Source organism: Herpailurus yagouaroundi, unplaced genomic scaffold, assembly GCF_014898765.1.
Source record: "Herpailurus yagouaroundi ecotype Mexico unplaced genomic scaffold, PumYag 530, whole genome shotgun sequence".
NCBI lineage: Eukaryota > Metazoa > Chordata > Mammalia > Carnivora > Felidae > Herpailurus > Herpailurus yagouaroundi.
The window spans coordinates 4955750-4971567 of NW_024412747.1; the positions used below are offsets into that span (position 1 = coordinate 4955750).

A 15818-nucleotide genomic window follows, 5' to 3' on the forward strand; every position below is an offset into this window, starting at 1 on the left:
TCTGGACCGGTTACCGAGTCGTGCACCAAATAAAGTAAAGGTCTGGCTCCTGCCGGGCGAGGTGGGCGGGCGAGCGGCGTGCCAGCCGGCTCCGGGGTGTGGCGAGCCCTCGGTTGCCCAGAAAAGATGCAACGCGCGTCAGCAAGAGCCTTGGCTGCTGCCGCGAGGGTCCCTGACGCGCTGCTGGCTGTCCCGGGTGGATTTTCTAAGTTGGGGAGGGCGCATGACAAGAGCTGCCCCAGATGTCACTCCCTTTTTGGAAATCATGAGGCTGCCTTTTTTTTTTTTTTTTTTTTTTTTTTTTTTTTAAACGACTGTGGCTATAATAAGGCAAACGGTCCACGCTGGTGGAGTAAACTCTCATACTTAAGGGGCATCCGTCTTCGGGGAAAGCACACCGAGGCACGGGTGCGTGTCCATAAAAATGTTATTTATTAAGCGAACCTCAGGACATGCCCATATGGGTACTACAGAGTCAAATAAAGTATTGCAGGCACCGACTGCCTAAAAGGGAGTTGCCTTTTTACAGAGAGACCTTTATTAAAATTACGGCAACGGCCAAAAAGTTTTTTCTTGCGTCATGGCACCGTTGGGCGCTGGAGGTGCCCCGCAATCCATGGACTTCTAATTTCCGTTCATTGTTAGGTTCAATACTCCGCAGTAACGTCTCAAAAAAAATCCAAGAAGCATGACCCCATCCTTGCACAAGATGACGCTAAAATGGCATGTAGTACCAGCCTTGGAGTGCGGGCCGAGGAACTTCACTGTGGACTGAGGGTTGTGTAATAGTTTCAGGCACGAAATCATTTTAGAAGCGTGGGATGAATTCCTACAGAACTGTCCCCTCCTTCTGTATTTTATCGAAGAACTCGCAAGGCTTCTCAGGTTGCAGCTCGATTCCTACGAAGCTATTTTTGCTCTTTGTCCGAGCCCATTGGTCTTGACACAGCATCGCTAGAGTCACCCGCTCCGCTCCTGGACAAAAGACCTTTGAGAGCGAATTCTGCAGAGAGAGTCTCTCTGAAAACACACCTCAGAATTGTCCAGTTCTGTCCCAGACACACGACAACACTGGAACAGAGGTCAGGACGTCTCCAGGTGTTCCTGGGCTTTGGGTGATCATTTCAGGTAATTCCATTCATTTTTGTGTTTCTATGTGCCATTATTATTATTATTATTATTATTATTAATGACCGTGTGCTTACCTTAGTGGGGGCAAAGGAATCAAACTGGACTGTCTCAATGACAGCTTTTTGGTTTTTCATCCATCGGCCAGACATAAGAAAGCACTGGGTGTGATACCCATTAGGTACTTGGGCGCCATGAATGTATACCACTAAAAATATAGATGCTTGGTTATTTTATTAAAGAGGAAATAGCAAATGGTCTTGAAACACTGGAGAGAAGGGGCTCCCCCTGCTGTCATCACAGAGGCTGCATCGTCTCTCTGGCTAGAGTAGCAAGGACATCGCAGGGTAAAGCATAGTAGCCGACCATTCATGAAGTTCTCATCACCTTGGGGGACGTATAGTTCTATTGGAAATAAAAAAAAAACAAAAACACAGACCACGAATGAAGGCAATGAATACTTTTCTTAAAAGTTTTCTATGCTCACATTCATTTGCTGAAGGGCCAGCGTCCCTATAAACCACTGAAATGGCCGGGGCACCTGGGTGGCTCAGTCGGTTGAGCGTCTGACTTCAGCTCAGGGCACGATCTCGCGGTCCGTGAGTTCGAGCCCCGTGTCAGGCTCTGGGCTGATGGCTCAGAGCCTGGAGCCTGCTTTGGATTCTGTGTATCCCTCTCTCTCTGCCCCTCCCCCGTTCATGCTCTGTCTCTCTCTGTCTCAAAAATAAATAAATGTTAAAAAAAAAAAAAACAAAAAACACTGAAATGGCCAACCCAAGTCCACGGGTGGCTTTAAAGGCAAGGGTGGCATTTGCCACCTGGTGGCAGGTGGGGTTAGGGTGAGCCTGTGTTTGAGCATATTGTGCTTTAAAAAAAAAAAAATAATCGATAAAAGTGACGTATGACGAAAAATAAAAGAACACCACTAAATTTTGACCTTGGTAAAAATGTTGGATTTGTAAAAAAACTCGTTTCCTTTTCCTGTAAATCACACTCCTCTGCACATGGGTCTTCACATCTGTAAGTAAGCCTTCAGAGCTCATGAACACCACGGATTTGTAGCCCTGGGAAGAATTCGATGGCAAACATTCCCTGAGTGAAGTGTCAGCCGTGACCAGACCGAGCCGGAGGTCATTCATCTGTTTGCTGAGAGGTTGAGGACTTGGATGGAATTAGTCGGGTCGAAGGTCTTCACGGATGAGGTCAATCGCAAGCAGTTAGGAAGGAGAGGAGAGGGGCGCCTGGGTGGCTCAGTTGGTTAAGCCGTGGACTTCAGCTCAGGTCATGATCTCACGGTTTGTGAGTTCCAGCCCCGCCTCAGGCTCGCTGCTTTCAGCACAGAGCCTGCTTTGGATCCTCTGTCCCCCTCTCTCTCTGTCCCTCGCCCACTCGTGTTCTCTCTCTCTCTCAAAAATAAATAAACATTTAAAAAAAAAAAGAAGAAGGAAAGGAGATGGCCTGTGTAAGCTCTGAGGGATTGGAGAGGAAAAATCACCGGAGGAGAACCCACATCTACGTGGGTGTGGTCATGTATTGATTCATTTATTGGTTTGCTTATCCCTTCCCTCCACTCATGGTAAGGAAGGCAGGCTCTTGAGCTTTGGCCACAGCTCCACCTCTCTAACCATAGCGTTTAACCCTCTGACCTCAGTTTAATTATCTGTGAAATGGGTTAAGGCTATACCTACGTCGTGGCATTGTTGTTGAGGGGATTGACTGACAGGGTTATATAACACGCATAGTCAGCGCATATTAAGTGCTTGTTAAATTTGGGTACATCACCCTGCGGTGCTAGGCTCTGGGTCAGAGTTAGATAGTTGTTAAAAAACAAAAAACACCAGTGTCTTCAGGGTCACCTGAGTGGCTCAGTCCGTTAAGCATCCAACTTTGGTTCAGGTCATGATCTCACGGTTGGTGAGTTCGAGCCCCGCGTCGGGCTCTGTGCTGACCGCTCGGAGCCTGGAGCCTGTTTTGGATTCTGTGTCTCCCTCTGTCTCTGCCCCTCCCCCGTTCATGCTGTGTCTGCCTGTCTGTCTGTCTCTCTCTCTGTCAAAAATAAACATTAAAAAAATGTAATCATGAATCTGGTCACCTCTCTCCACCTGATGGAAACCATCATCATCTCTTGTCTGAAGCACTGCAGAAGCTTCTTACCTGTTCTTCCAGCTCCCGCCCGTCTTCTCTGCAGTTTGTTCTCAGTTCAGCACCCAGAATAAACCTCAAAGATACTGGCCCGATCTTGTTTCTTCTTCATTCAAAGCCCTACGATAGTTTTCTATCTCCTTTAGAGTCAGATGTGAAGTCTTCCGCTGGCCTTCGAGGCCGTGCTACCTCTCAGACCTGGCTCGGACCCTTGCTGGCTCCATTTTAGCCACACTGACATCTGCGCTCTTTCCTGACCTTGCTGAAGAGGCTCCTGCCTCAGGACCTTTGCATTTGCTCTCCTCTGTTTGGAAAGGTCTTCTGAGATGTACGCACAGCTCGCTCCTTCACTCCCTTCAGGTCTCAGCCCCAGTGTTCCTGTTGCTGTTGTAAACATTCCCACAAATTTTGTGCCTTAAAACAACACAAAATAACTGTCTTAGGGTTCTGGATGTCAGGAGGGTAAATTTAAGATGTTCACGGGGCTGGTTCCTTCTGGAGGCTTCTGGGCAGAACCCGTTTCCTTGCCCCTTTCATCTCCTCGAGGCCGCCCACATTCCTCGGCTTGTGACCCCTTCCTGCCACCACTCTGAACCCTCGCTTCTGTCCTCACGTTGCCTCCAGCCTCCCTCTTCTAAAGACTCTTATAATTGGGGCGCCTGGGTGGCTCAGTCGGTTAAGCAGCCGGCTCTCGGTTTCAGCTCGGGTCATGATCTCATGGTTGCTGGCTTTGAACCCCACGTTGGACTCTGCACTGACAGTGTGGAGCCTGCTTAGGATTCTCTCTCTGCCGCTCCCCCACTTGCACGCACATGTACTCTTTCTCTCTCTCCCTCAAAATAAATAAACTTAAAAAAAAATCCTGTATAATTACACTGGGCTCAGCTGAGTAGTTCAGGATACTCGGCTTATCTCAAAATGCTTAACTTAATCAAATCTGCAAAGTCTCTTTACCAAGCAACATCCCGTATACACAGGCTCAGGGTGTTAGGATGTGGACATCTTGGGAAGGGGTCATTACTCAGCCTACTGCATACTCTCTATAAAATAACCGTCCCAACTTACCCCCCATTCTAGAATCCTGTCCCTGTTTCATTCTTCCCCTTAGCACTGTTCCCCATCAGACATTGTTTGTGTGTGTTGGTTTATAACTTTCTGTCTCCCCTGCGCCCCGACCCCTGCATGCCTTAGAGTGTAAAGCGTACGGGACAGGGCAAAGCACCCCCCTGTGGCACAATAGTGGGGGGTGTGGGCATGTTCTCAGTAAATATTTGTTAAAGGGCTAAATTTAGTCTCTGATCTTAATGAGGGGAGTGTGGTGCAAAATAGTGAACGGTAAGAAAAGAGTCATGGGGCACCTGGGGTGCACAGGGCTCAGTTAAGCGTCTGACTTTTGCTCAGGTCATGATCTCGCAGTTCACGGGTTTGAGCCCCGCATCAGGCTCTGTGCTGACAGCTCAGAGCCTGGAGTCTGCTTCGGATTCTGTGTCTCCCTCTCTCTCTCTCTGCCCCTCGACATCTTATTCTCTCTCTCTCTCTCTCTCTCTCTCTCTCTCTCTCTCAAAAATAAACACTAAAAAAAATTTTTTTTTAAAAGGAAAAAGTCATAAAAATGTATTTGGAAGATTTCGTGGAAACACGATCATTGGACTGCAGAGAGAGAACATCAGGAGGGCTGCACGGAGGAGGAAACTGAAGGGGGCCAGTGGCAGGGCAGGGCTTGGGAGAAGGAACAGAGCTCAGCCAGGTGGGATGGATCTGGGGATCCTACAGGAACTGTTTAGCCAGGCAGGAGAAGGGTCCATGCGGACAGATGCGGGTTAGAAAAAGCAGGAAGAAAAGGTCAGGGGCATATGCTAAGGAACCACATCAGAGTCCAAAGGGTGATGTAACCTGAGATGCTTTCTGCAGGGGTAGGAGGTAGGGGGCGGGGTTCAGGTAAAGCAGGAGGAAGCAGGCAGGAAGCGCATTCTCCTTGGGGGTGGGCGGTAACAGCCTCTCCCAGGGGGCCCCCAGAATGGTGAGAATGTGTTCTGATGGCTGACCCCAAAGAGTTCAGCCGGCTCTGAACTTCCACCTTCTCCTGGCACAGGAGGAGAGAGGAGGGCGGCAGGGGTGGGGTGGGGGGATGTGCAGCAGCTTGGCTCACCTAACAGCTCCCGGGGGGGGGGCGGGGGCCCCCTTCCAGGCTGGTTGCAGCTGTTCTTTTATCGAAAGATTTGGCCAAGAACAGTGTGAAGTGGTCACAGTCACGACTGCCTTGACTCCACCAGCCTGGCTGTGCCCTTGGATAAGTTCTTGGGTGTCTCTAAACCTCAGCCTCCTCATCTGTAGAGTGGGGACAAGAATAGTGCCTACTTCTTAAGTTTATTGTGAGGGCTAAGTGAAGTGATACATCAAGTCTCCTCGGGGCAGTTACACCATAAACCCAGAGTCTAGTTCTTTATCCCCAAACAGGAAGCACCCGAGGCCCGGGTGGGGGGTGACCAACCATCTTCTCTCCCCTCACCCAACCCCTAGAGATCTCACCGCTCAGGTCTGCCCCCCCCCCCCCACCTGCCGGGGCCCTCTGTGGACAGATCTCTCTGATAGGCCTTCTGGGAATGCATATTTAAATTGCAGCCCTCCACCTCCAGAGTCCTCTGAAAGGGAATCTCCCCCACCACTTCCAGTGGGAATGGATTTCCAGCCCTTCGTCCCTCCTCTAGCCTGAAAACTCCCCCCTTCACACTTGGGTTGGGAGTCTGCATGGCTCTCCCCTGCCCAGCCTCGTCTCGGGGATCTCTGGCCCATCCTTGGCCCTGGTGGAGAGGACAAAGGAAGGCCACCAGGTTCTGGGAGCCAGAGAGAGGCTGGGATGGAGAAGCCTGAGGCTGCTTCAGTCCTGGTTCTGTCTCTGTCTAGCAGCAAGGGCCAAGGTCAGTTTTTTCATTTTTCATTTTATTTTTAACGTTTATTTATTTTTGAGAGAGAGAAAAGACAGAGTGCGAGTGGGGGAAGGCCAGAGAGAGAGAGAGAGAGAGGGAGACACAGAATCCGAAGCAGGCTCCAGGCTCTGGGCTGTCAGCACAGAGCCCGATGCGAAGTTCGAACTCACAAACCTCGAGATCATGATCTGAACCGAAGTCAGACCCTTAACCAACTGAGCCACCCAGGCACCTCGTGTTCTAGATTAATCAAATGTACATATCACTCACCCTACCACAGGTAAGGAGGGAATGTTTAATACCTATAGTATTAGGTATAGAACCAAGAACTTGAAAAGGTGCTGTAAGCTCTAAGGTAATGTAAAAATACTGACTTTTACTACTTCACCTGGGATTTCTCTACCGATAGAAACTTTACCCTACCTGAAGTTAGGGCTTTACTTCCCCTCACACATAATTTACAAAAATATCAAGACAACTTTGCTCTGATCATCTGTAAAGTATTGATCCAATAGTGTTTCCCCAAATCCCCAGCTCATCCTAAGGACACAGCTCTTTCTGGGAGGCGGTTCTCATGGTTATGATGCAGTTACAAACCACTGGGTCACATTTCTACGTGGCCTCGCAGAAATGTTATGCTCAGGTTGGCCATGGGCTCCACGGTGGGGGGTGGGGGGTCAAAGTCACCAGGAGAAACTGCAGACTTCGTCCCCACAATGCTGGGAGAACTCAGGGTTAGGCTGCCCTGGGCACCAGTCCCCGTAGGAAGGCCACAAGAAACAAAGAAGTCTGAAAACAGATAGCTAAAGAGGCTTAGTCTTCGGGCAGACCTGACAAGAGACTGGAGGTACCCTCGCTACTAAAATACGTAATGTGTGCTAAAGGGGGTGTGTAAAACTCAGTGTGTCTTATTTCAGTGTGTGCTAAAGATTTCATGTGGGATTGCTAATGTGGGAGCTACTGCCTGTCTGTTTCGTTTTTGCTGAGTCACAATAAATGTATTTCTAAGCGACCATGGAGGCTTTGGGAAGACGTGGTCACTCTACGGGGCAGGAAGGGGCAAAGGGAGCTGCACAGAGGAGGAGACACTGAAACTCCTCGGCCCTGGGCTCCTTCGTCATCCCACCCTGAAGGCACACGTCTACCCCAGTCCTCAGGCCAATCCAGGCATGACAAAGGACTTCTGAGTGCCTCTGGGTCCCAGGATCACCTTGTACCACTGGCCGAGTTCCCATGTGACTGCCTGAGTGTCCTTCCTCGCCCTGTCCTAGAACCACTGCCCCTGGGGATAGCTTCTAGAAGTTTCCATGGCTCCTCAGTTACAGCTCTCAGCTACCCCCTCAAGCTATAGTCTCGAACTATAAAGGGAGCTCATTGGCTCTTGGACCTGAAGAATCCACAGGCAAGTCAGCTTCGAGTTTGACTCACTTCAGGTTTGAGCCCGTGTCTAAGGGCACGTGAAGTACTGCAGCCCATGGGACTGGTGGCCCGTGGGGCTGAGCGGTCTCCACCTGCAGGGTCACGGGCAGCAGCCCTAATCCCTGGAGAGGACAGCTGCCTGGAAGGAGGGGTGCTCCCGCCCTGATGTCAGAGTTAGCCCCGCATGGAGGGGCAGGGTGGTGGCTGGTAGGCAGGTAGATGTGTGCGCCTCAAGACTTCTTTGTTCCTGCTCGGTCTTCCTCTTTGCCACCAAGGGAGTGATCCCCAGCACTGAACTCATGGTGGCCAGCTCTACACCTGTTAGGACACGGGCCGAGCTTTGGGGTGCCACGGGGAGCCACTGGAAGCCGAGGAGAGTGACTCACCCTCTGTTGACAGAGATGGCGTGGCCGGGACAGAGAACGCAGGAGGAAGGTGACTGGAAGACATGTTGGGACAGCCCAAGCGAGGGGGCTGTCTCTGAGATTTTGATGTGTAATTTGTTTTTATATGTTACAAGAAAAAAAAATACCTGAAGTGGCGGGACTCGTATCTTCACAAGCTATAAAATGCCTCTCTCGTGCTCCCCCTGTCTGTCTGTGCCACTTCCCTCCCCACCAGGCTGCCATTGTCGTCACCGGCAAGGGCGTGTCACCTAGCCTGCGAGGGGAGGCCACCGCTGCACCCTTGCTGAGAAGTACACGGATCCTTCCCGCACCGTGCTGTCCTCGCACGGGTGCTCCAGGAGCGCGCCAGCTTGGCCGCGTGCGCTTGGCACTCCCATCCGTCACCGGGCGACGAGAATCTTCCACGTGCCGATGGCGGGCTGCAGGAACCAGCAGACCACTAGTTGGACCTGAGCCTTCAGGAGAAAAACTCAGCAGAGTTGTGCCTGGGGATCCTTCTGAGCTAGGGAGAGACACGCTAGGGGCAAAATGTTGCTGGAATTATTGGCACAGAATTCTAAGTTGTGCAGGAAAAAAAAAAATTCCTCTGAACGCTAACCCAGTGCTGTGTGATTTACAAAGCCTTTTGTTTCTGTCAGGCCTTTGAAACAAAAGCATCAGAGAAATCGCGCCTTGCTGAAAGTTATTCGGTGAAGCCTCCATTTAAATCCAGACCTTCTAACCCTAAATCCTATCTTCTTTTTATCACTGGTTTACAGCATTTACGGGTAACGCTTTTGGGGACCCTGGCGGCATGGGCAATATTAGTTAAGCTGTGCCACAGAATGGATTCTACAAATCCCACCAAACCCTTTGCTTACCCACTGGTTTATTCTCATTCTTCATGCTTAGTTTGCTAATGTAGGAGTCACATGTCCCTGTTGTCTTTATTCTCCTGGTTTAATCAGGAAAACGAGCCAGAGGAGCCGAAATGATTAGCTTGGAATCATTAGAAGAGGAAAGAATTTATATTCACAGTGACTGTATTTCTAGTCCATTGATTAGGCAATTTTGCTTTTATGAATCAATCGGGGTGATTGCTATGCTGAATAAAATACGGAATTGCTATCACAAAGAAAACATAAATTATTAGCTTTAAAATGCATACCGTCTATGCAGGGAGCTACACAGTGTATGGAATGCTTCTCATTTCCTCTTCCAGATTTCTACCTGGGTTTTCTCAAGGGGTACTCCTATAGGCTCTTTGGCTCTGTTGTGGCACGTGACGGGATGATCCAACAATGCAGTGTCCCGGCGTGTGACATTACTATTTAGCTTCCACTAACAGCCCCTTGTAGGTGCGGGGTGGTGTTCCAAGTCAACACAAAGCGCCTTAATATCAATATCAATAACCACGCAAATCTTGACTCTGCGGCTTCCAATCCAGAAGGCAAGGTGATTTTTAGAAATCCATACAATCACCTTTGGAGACTCTAAGAACTAATGCCCGAACCATCTCATCTCCTATTAACCGGTTAGTTTTTTTTCCCTCGGATATACAGAGGTCATTTCCTAAATTGCACATTTCCCACTGATTAATCTCAGTGGATTGCCTCTTACTATGGCAAATATGATAATGTCCAACAATTATAATTCATAATTATGGAACTTTATTTCATAAGAGGGTGTTTTAAAAGCCAGATAATCACTTCTAAGAAGACACTAGAAAATTGAATAGGGCAGAATAGAGGTGGAAGGAGGAGGAGAAAACAGAATAAAAATAGCAGCAGATGAAACGCTTTAAGACTGAAACCTCGCAAGGCTGGTGTTCCATGCGTTAAGAAGAAAAAAGGAGGCATTTGGCTTTAGTACCATGGGATTTTTTTTTTTTAATTTTTTTTTCCAACGTTTATTTATTTTTGGGACAGAGAGAGACAGAGCATGAACGGGCGAGGTGCAGAGAGAGAGGGAGACACAGAATCAGAAACAGGCTCCAGGCTCTGAGCCATCAGCCCAGAGCCCGACGCGGGGCTCGAACTCACGGACCGTGAGATCGTGACCTGGTTGAAGTCGGACGCTTAACCGACTGCGCCACCCAGGCGCCCCGGTACCGTGGGATTTTATGGATTCTGGACGCCAGAAGTTTCTTTCTTTCTTTGTTTTTTTTTTTTTTTTTTTAAGTTTATTTTGAGAGAGAGAGAGAGAGAGAGAGAGAGGAAGAGAGAGTGTGTGTGAGCGAGCAGGGGGTGGGCAGAGAGAGGGAGAGAGAGAGAATCCCGAACCCCAAGCAGGCTCTGTGCTGTCAGTGCAGAGCCCGATTCAGCGCTTGATCTCACAAACTGTGAGATCGTGACCTGAGCTGAGATGGAGAGTCGGATGCTCAACCGACTGAGCCACCCAGGCGCCTCTAGATACCAGAAGTTTCTTGATTTAATTTGACACCTATTTATTGTATGCATCCTATACATTGAGGCGCTGAGGAGTTTAGATTGTTATAATTTTTTTCATATCTGGCCATCTCGCAGCCTACAGAAAATGGACTGGCCCACGAGATAGACAGTTGATCAGCATGGAGGAAAAGGGAAAAGAGAAGGAGAAAGAAAAAGCAGAAATGAAAGTTTAAGGAGCAGCAGCAGCCAGTGCAAACAAAATCCCGCTGCAAGACCTTTTTCCCCCAAATAAAACTGTCAACTGTTTCTTAATTAACACTTTCCTAATTTTTCTCAGCGAGCACTAGGTTCTGTAAGTTATAAGTACCTCCCAAGGCACAGTGAGGAACACAAGAAAAATAAGATTCAGACCCTATTCTCAAAGAACTTAGACTCTATTTGGAAATTTCAAGCAGTGCACATTGAATCACGGATCCGCTCTAAGACAGCATTCAAGCAGGTACAGGAGACCTGATCCACACTCTGGGGGTGCAGTTCAAAGAAGGCGGTAGGCGCAGCAGGGGTGGAAGGGGCAAGGAAGGGTTCCCACAGAAGATGGACACCAGAGAGGCCTGAGAGGCGGCGCAGCAGAGGGGAGGCAAGAAGACACAGAGCAGAAATTAGCATCGTGTGTCTTGGGATCAAGAAGAAAAATCTGTGCCTTCTGTAACCGCAGGATAGTTACGAGGGGGTCACGGGGAATGCTGTTGGAGTAAGCGGGGGAAGCTGGGACCTCCAAGCTTTCGGAAACTCAAGCACAGGGAGGTCGGGAGGGTGGCCGCGGGTGAGGAAGCCGGCCACGGCCCAGATACTGGTGGAGAATGGAAAAACCACTTTGCTGACAGGCCTTTACGCCACTCCCTTCCACGGAACTGGTCCAGGATGGCCGCAGAGGAGCTCACGGAAGAGGATTTCAAAGAGGTTGTTGATAAGGCTCGGAGACGGAGCTGATTTCGGGCAGGGGCGAGAAGAGGGTGTGGAGGATGACTCCAAACCTGCGAATATGCCTCATTTCCGCCAACTGGAGCAGGACTCGGGCTTGGGAGAAGATGACAAATGCCTAGATCAGAAGACTAAGAGCGACTCCAGACGCAGCTGGGGTAGCCTCAGGGCGAGGATCAGAGCTGTCCGGTCCTCCCCAGTCCCCAGGGTTAGGCAAGGATGGCAGGACGTGTGTGAAAGCTGCGGGGGTGCCCGGTAGGGCTGGGCCCGGGAGGGGGCGGGGGAGGGGGGGAGAAGGGGGGCGGGGCACGGAGCTCTGGGCGCTGGGGAGACTCACTCTCACTTCCCCCCCACCCCCACCCCTACAGAGAGCAGTGTGTGCATCTGTGCTGCAGAGCACTGCTCCTTGGCTCCCGTGGCCTCTGTGGCCTCATTCAGGGAGCGCGACCCGCCCACGCGCGCACGCCAGGCACCGTGCCGGGTCCAGGAGCTCATGGGGGGGGGGGGGGGGGGGGGGGCTCTCAGTCTCCCGGGGAAGGCAGAGATAAGCAGATGTGGGGATCCGAAAATACGAGCCGTCACTCCGAGGAAAGCATCCGAAGCAGCCTCCTCGGGTATTTCCTGGGGGTGCTGTGTTGAATTGGCATTGAAGGGGGCAAAGACTTCAGAGCACTGACCGTCCTTCAGCAATTCTTGGCAGGAGCAGAGGGTGGCATGGTTTAGGGTGAGAAGTTTGTGTCTCAAAGTTCAGCATATAAGAATCTAGGGCTGTCGTCACAGCAGCTTGAGGAAGTTAACCAGGGTAGCCCCTGGGAGGCTAAGACAGACGAGGGTAGTCCCCAGCTTAGGCGCTGGGATGCGTTCCCACATCCCCAGTGGATGCCCCAACCCCACGGATGGTACCCAGCCCCATCTATGCTATGTTTTTTCCTACCCCATACATCCCTATGATAAACACATACTTCCTTTATAAATTAGGCACAGTAAGAGCTGAACAGCGACAACTAATAATACAATCGAATAACTATAAGCCTATACTGTGATAAAAGTTACGTGAATGTGATCTCATTCTCAAAATATCTTATTGTACTTCCTGCGAGGATGTGAGATGATAGAATGCCTAGGAGGTGAGGTGAAGTGAGGCGAGTGAGGTGGGCTTGTGACCTGGGATGTGTCAGGGGGCTCATTTTCTTCCCAACTGATTGACGGCAGGTAATGAGCCGGGAAAAGCGAAAACACAGGACTGTATAGCACATGCTTTTTGAGCCGGGAGCTGAGTCTTCAGGTTCCATGGTGTAGCGGTTAGCACATCTGCCTTACACGCAGAAGATCCTGGGTTCGATCCCCAGTGGAACCACAAGCTTGTCTTAGTTTCCATTTAAAGCTGGAGGATAGGGGCGCCTGGGTGGCGCAGTCGGTTAAGCGTCCGACTTCAGCCAGGTCACGATCTCGCGGTCCGTGAGTTCGAGCCCCGCGTCGGGCTCTGGGCTGATGGCTCAGAGCCTGGAGCCTGTTTCCGATTCTGTGTCTCCCTCTCTCTCTCTGCCCCTCCCCCGTTCATGCTCTGTCTCTCTCTGTCCCAAAAATAAATAAATGTTGTAAAGCTGGAGGATGAAAACGGGCGCGTTTTCATCTTTGGCAATCAGGATCTTTTTAAATACGATTTCATGGGTATGTGCAAATGTCCTGAAGTGCAGATTTTCTTTTCATCAACTTACGGCACAGAGACCCCGCTGAAATCTCAGCTCGAAGGTCCCCAGCTCCGGGCCCAGATGTGAGCTAGGACCCAACAGCTCTGCCTGTACCCTTCTTCCCTTCTCTCGGGCGACACGGCTCCAATACCGGCTACCAGAATACGAACCCTCGTTAACAGGTGGCATCACCTCTGAGGTACCTCCGCAGTGCGGCCTGAACCCCACTCTGCCCCCCACCGTGTTGTTCTCCCGCTAATGTTCTGGTTCATCCAACCGCTTGAGCAGAAGTGTCCCCTCCCACGCTGTCCCACATACCACCCACCGGAAGATGGGGAGGCGGGATCCCGGCAGCCCAGAGGTCTGTCTTGCCCAACAAGTCCTGTAGGAGAACCCACAAAAGAAAGAGGCTCTTTGCCACAGGAGATTTATTATTACTATTACTATTATTTTGCCGACAGGCTCAGAATTTAAATATAGGCCGCTGAATGGCTAGAACCTCGGCCCAGCCCTGAGCGCCTCCGGGCATGTTCCTGAACCAAGATTTCGAGTTTCTGCCCAGTGGGCTCGCCGTCTGAACCTTCTATTTCTAAAATCGCAGTTCTTGGTAGCCAGCACACATTCTGAGCCACAAAATTCTGAGAATTGTTGCACTCGTCAGCTGCTAAGTCACATGTCCCTCAGCCTGGTCCCTTCTCCTATCATAACAGGACTTGTGTTAGAGTCTATGCATTTCCCTGTCACATGAAAATTGGCATCCCTTATAATACCATAATCGCCCAGAAATCCACCGTCAGGCCTGTCATAATTAATCCATTTTCAGGACCCCTCAGGGTCTCCAAATACAATGACTGGTGGCAAATTAATAGATCCTTTGGATCGTCTCCTTTCGCTTCAGCGAAGAACTGACCCCGTGATGGAAATTTAGTTTAATTAGGACAATCGCTCCTATTTAAACAGTGCCTCACAGCAAAGAAGCCCCCAGATTCCATCTCTTAAGCTTCGAAGCCGCACCTCACGTGACTTCGAGCCAACTTTCAGGGAACAGGTACGTTCGTCCCCATTTGCTGCCCGTTGACAAGCAAGAAGATATTCACAAAGCTTGGGATTCCCGCTTCGGTGTTGACTTTTGTCGCTTCAGCTTATGTGTATGAACTGTCGGCGGCACAAAAATATATATGGAATGGGTTTTTTTTTTTTTTTTTTTGAGCACCTACTTCATGAATAGGGTATCCTGTGTACATGGTGAGGCTGTAAATAGACTTCAGTAGTGGAGCACTGGAGTGGACAAATATAGAATGTAGCCTGTGGTCAGCAATGCCACACACACTCCCCCAGAGAGCCCCATGCTGGTATGTTAGCTGGTCTGTCTGGAAGCTTTTTTTTTTTTTTTTTAGGTTTAGTTGCATGATAGTACAAAGAGCCTTGTGTTATGGTCTCAACACTACTATTTATACCCCATGACCCATTAAGCACTGATTCCTTGGTTGGGGTTCTCCCAACAGCTCGAGAAAAGAAACAGGGAAAAAAATAGCCTGACGGGAAAAAAAAAAAAAAAAAGGAGTTCTCATTTACAATCCTTGAGTCAAGAATTTGGTAACATGACCCCGGCCAAAGCCTTCGGAGGCCTCGTATCAGATGTTGTTATTTTTAGGTGGCTTGAAAATACGCCTGGTTGAGGCGTGGGCACCCGAGTGGCTGTCGCAGGAAGCAGGAGCCAGAGTGGGCCCGGGGCTCTGTCCCGGAGAAAGTCCCCCGGGCGGGGCCCGGGGACAGCCAGCTGCCGGGCTGGCCCCGGGGCCTCACAAGAGGAATCGGCAGCTTGGCCGGAGGAGAACTTCACCTTCCCTCAGTCAACCTCCCTCCCCTGCAGAGGGGTGTCAGACCTCAACATTCCTCTCTTGGTCTCCCAAAGGCAACTGGACACTCTTTGCACCCCCCCCCCCCCCCAGCACCTTAGGCACTGAACCTCCGTGGAGTCCGACGCACCCTTCCCCCGCCTTCCCCCAGGGGACTTCATTTTCTTTCAACAGGGCATTTCCCCTGAAAAGTGAATTGCCTCCCCTGTTTGGGAAGAATGCCCGCTGGAGATATTTTTACACTCTGTCTGCAGCGGGTGAAAGGGAAGCCCGGCTGAAGTGATTCCCCGGTAATGCGCTCCCCGAGCCCCACCGTGCTGTGCCAGCGTCCGAATGGACACGCTGCCCACGTTCGGGAACGCGGCTCGCTTGGCCTGTCCCGCCGCACCTCCCTTCCAGCCCGTCGTGACCAGCACACACGCGTGCTTGCACACACCCGTGTGCACCCGTGCACGTGCACACACATGCACGTGCACACACATGCACGTGCACACGCGCGCGCGCACACACACACACACACACACACACACACACACACACCTGGCTCAGAGGCCAGATAGATGGTTAGCTGCTGTGTTGTGGCCTTCTAGTACATATTTGGAAACTATTCTAGGGGAGCATGAAGGGGATGTGTGGGCCCCTCTTCCGTGAAAATAACTAAGAAAGATCTCAAATAAACCGTCCCGAGCGCACTCTGGAGTCAAAGACAGGAAGCCGAAACTCTCTGCTTGCATAATTCACATGCCCTCAGAGTTACCTTAGTTGAAAAGGTCTTTAAAATATTTAGACCCGATTCCTCTTCCTACGAAAATCGATGCTTGGCGGCCTATGAATCCTGTAAAGTAGGAGACTGTCCATTCTTTTCTTTTAATTTTTTAAATGTTTATTTATTTTT

At 50.4% G+C, this 15818-nt stretch overlaps 1 long non-coding RNA gene and 1 other non-coding gene across 2 annotated transcripts in view; both read left to right on the top strand.

The window, feature by feature from the left end:
- The first annotated feature begins 6 nt into the window (after positions 1-6).
- The window catches only part of LOC121023144 (uncharacterized), a 33517-nt gene continuing 17705 nt past the window's right edge, over positions 7-15818 (top strand). Inside the window, exon 1 of the long non-coding RNA XR_005787253.1 lies at positions 7-1128. This is a non-coding gene — a long non-coding RNA (uncharacterized LOC121023144). The remainder of the gene's footprint in view (positions 1129-15818) is intronic.
- TRNAV-UAC (transfer RNA valine (anticodon UAC)) lies at positions 12658-12730 on the top strand. The gene has a single exon. It is a non-coding gene; the product is annotated as a tRNA-Val (tRNA).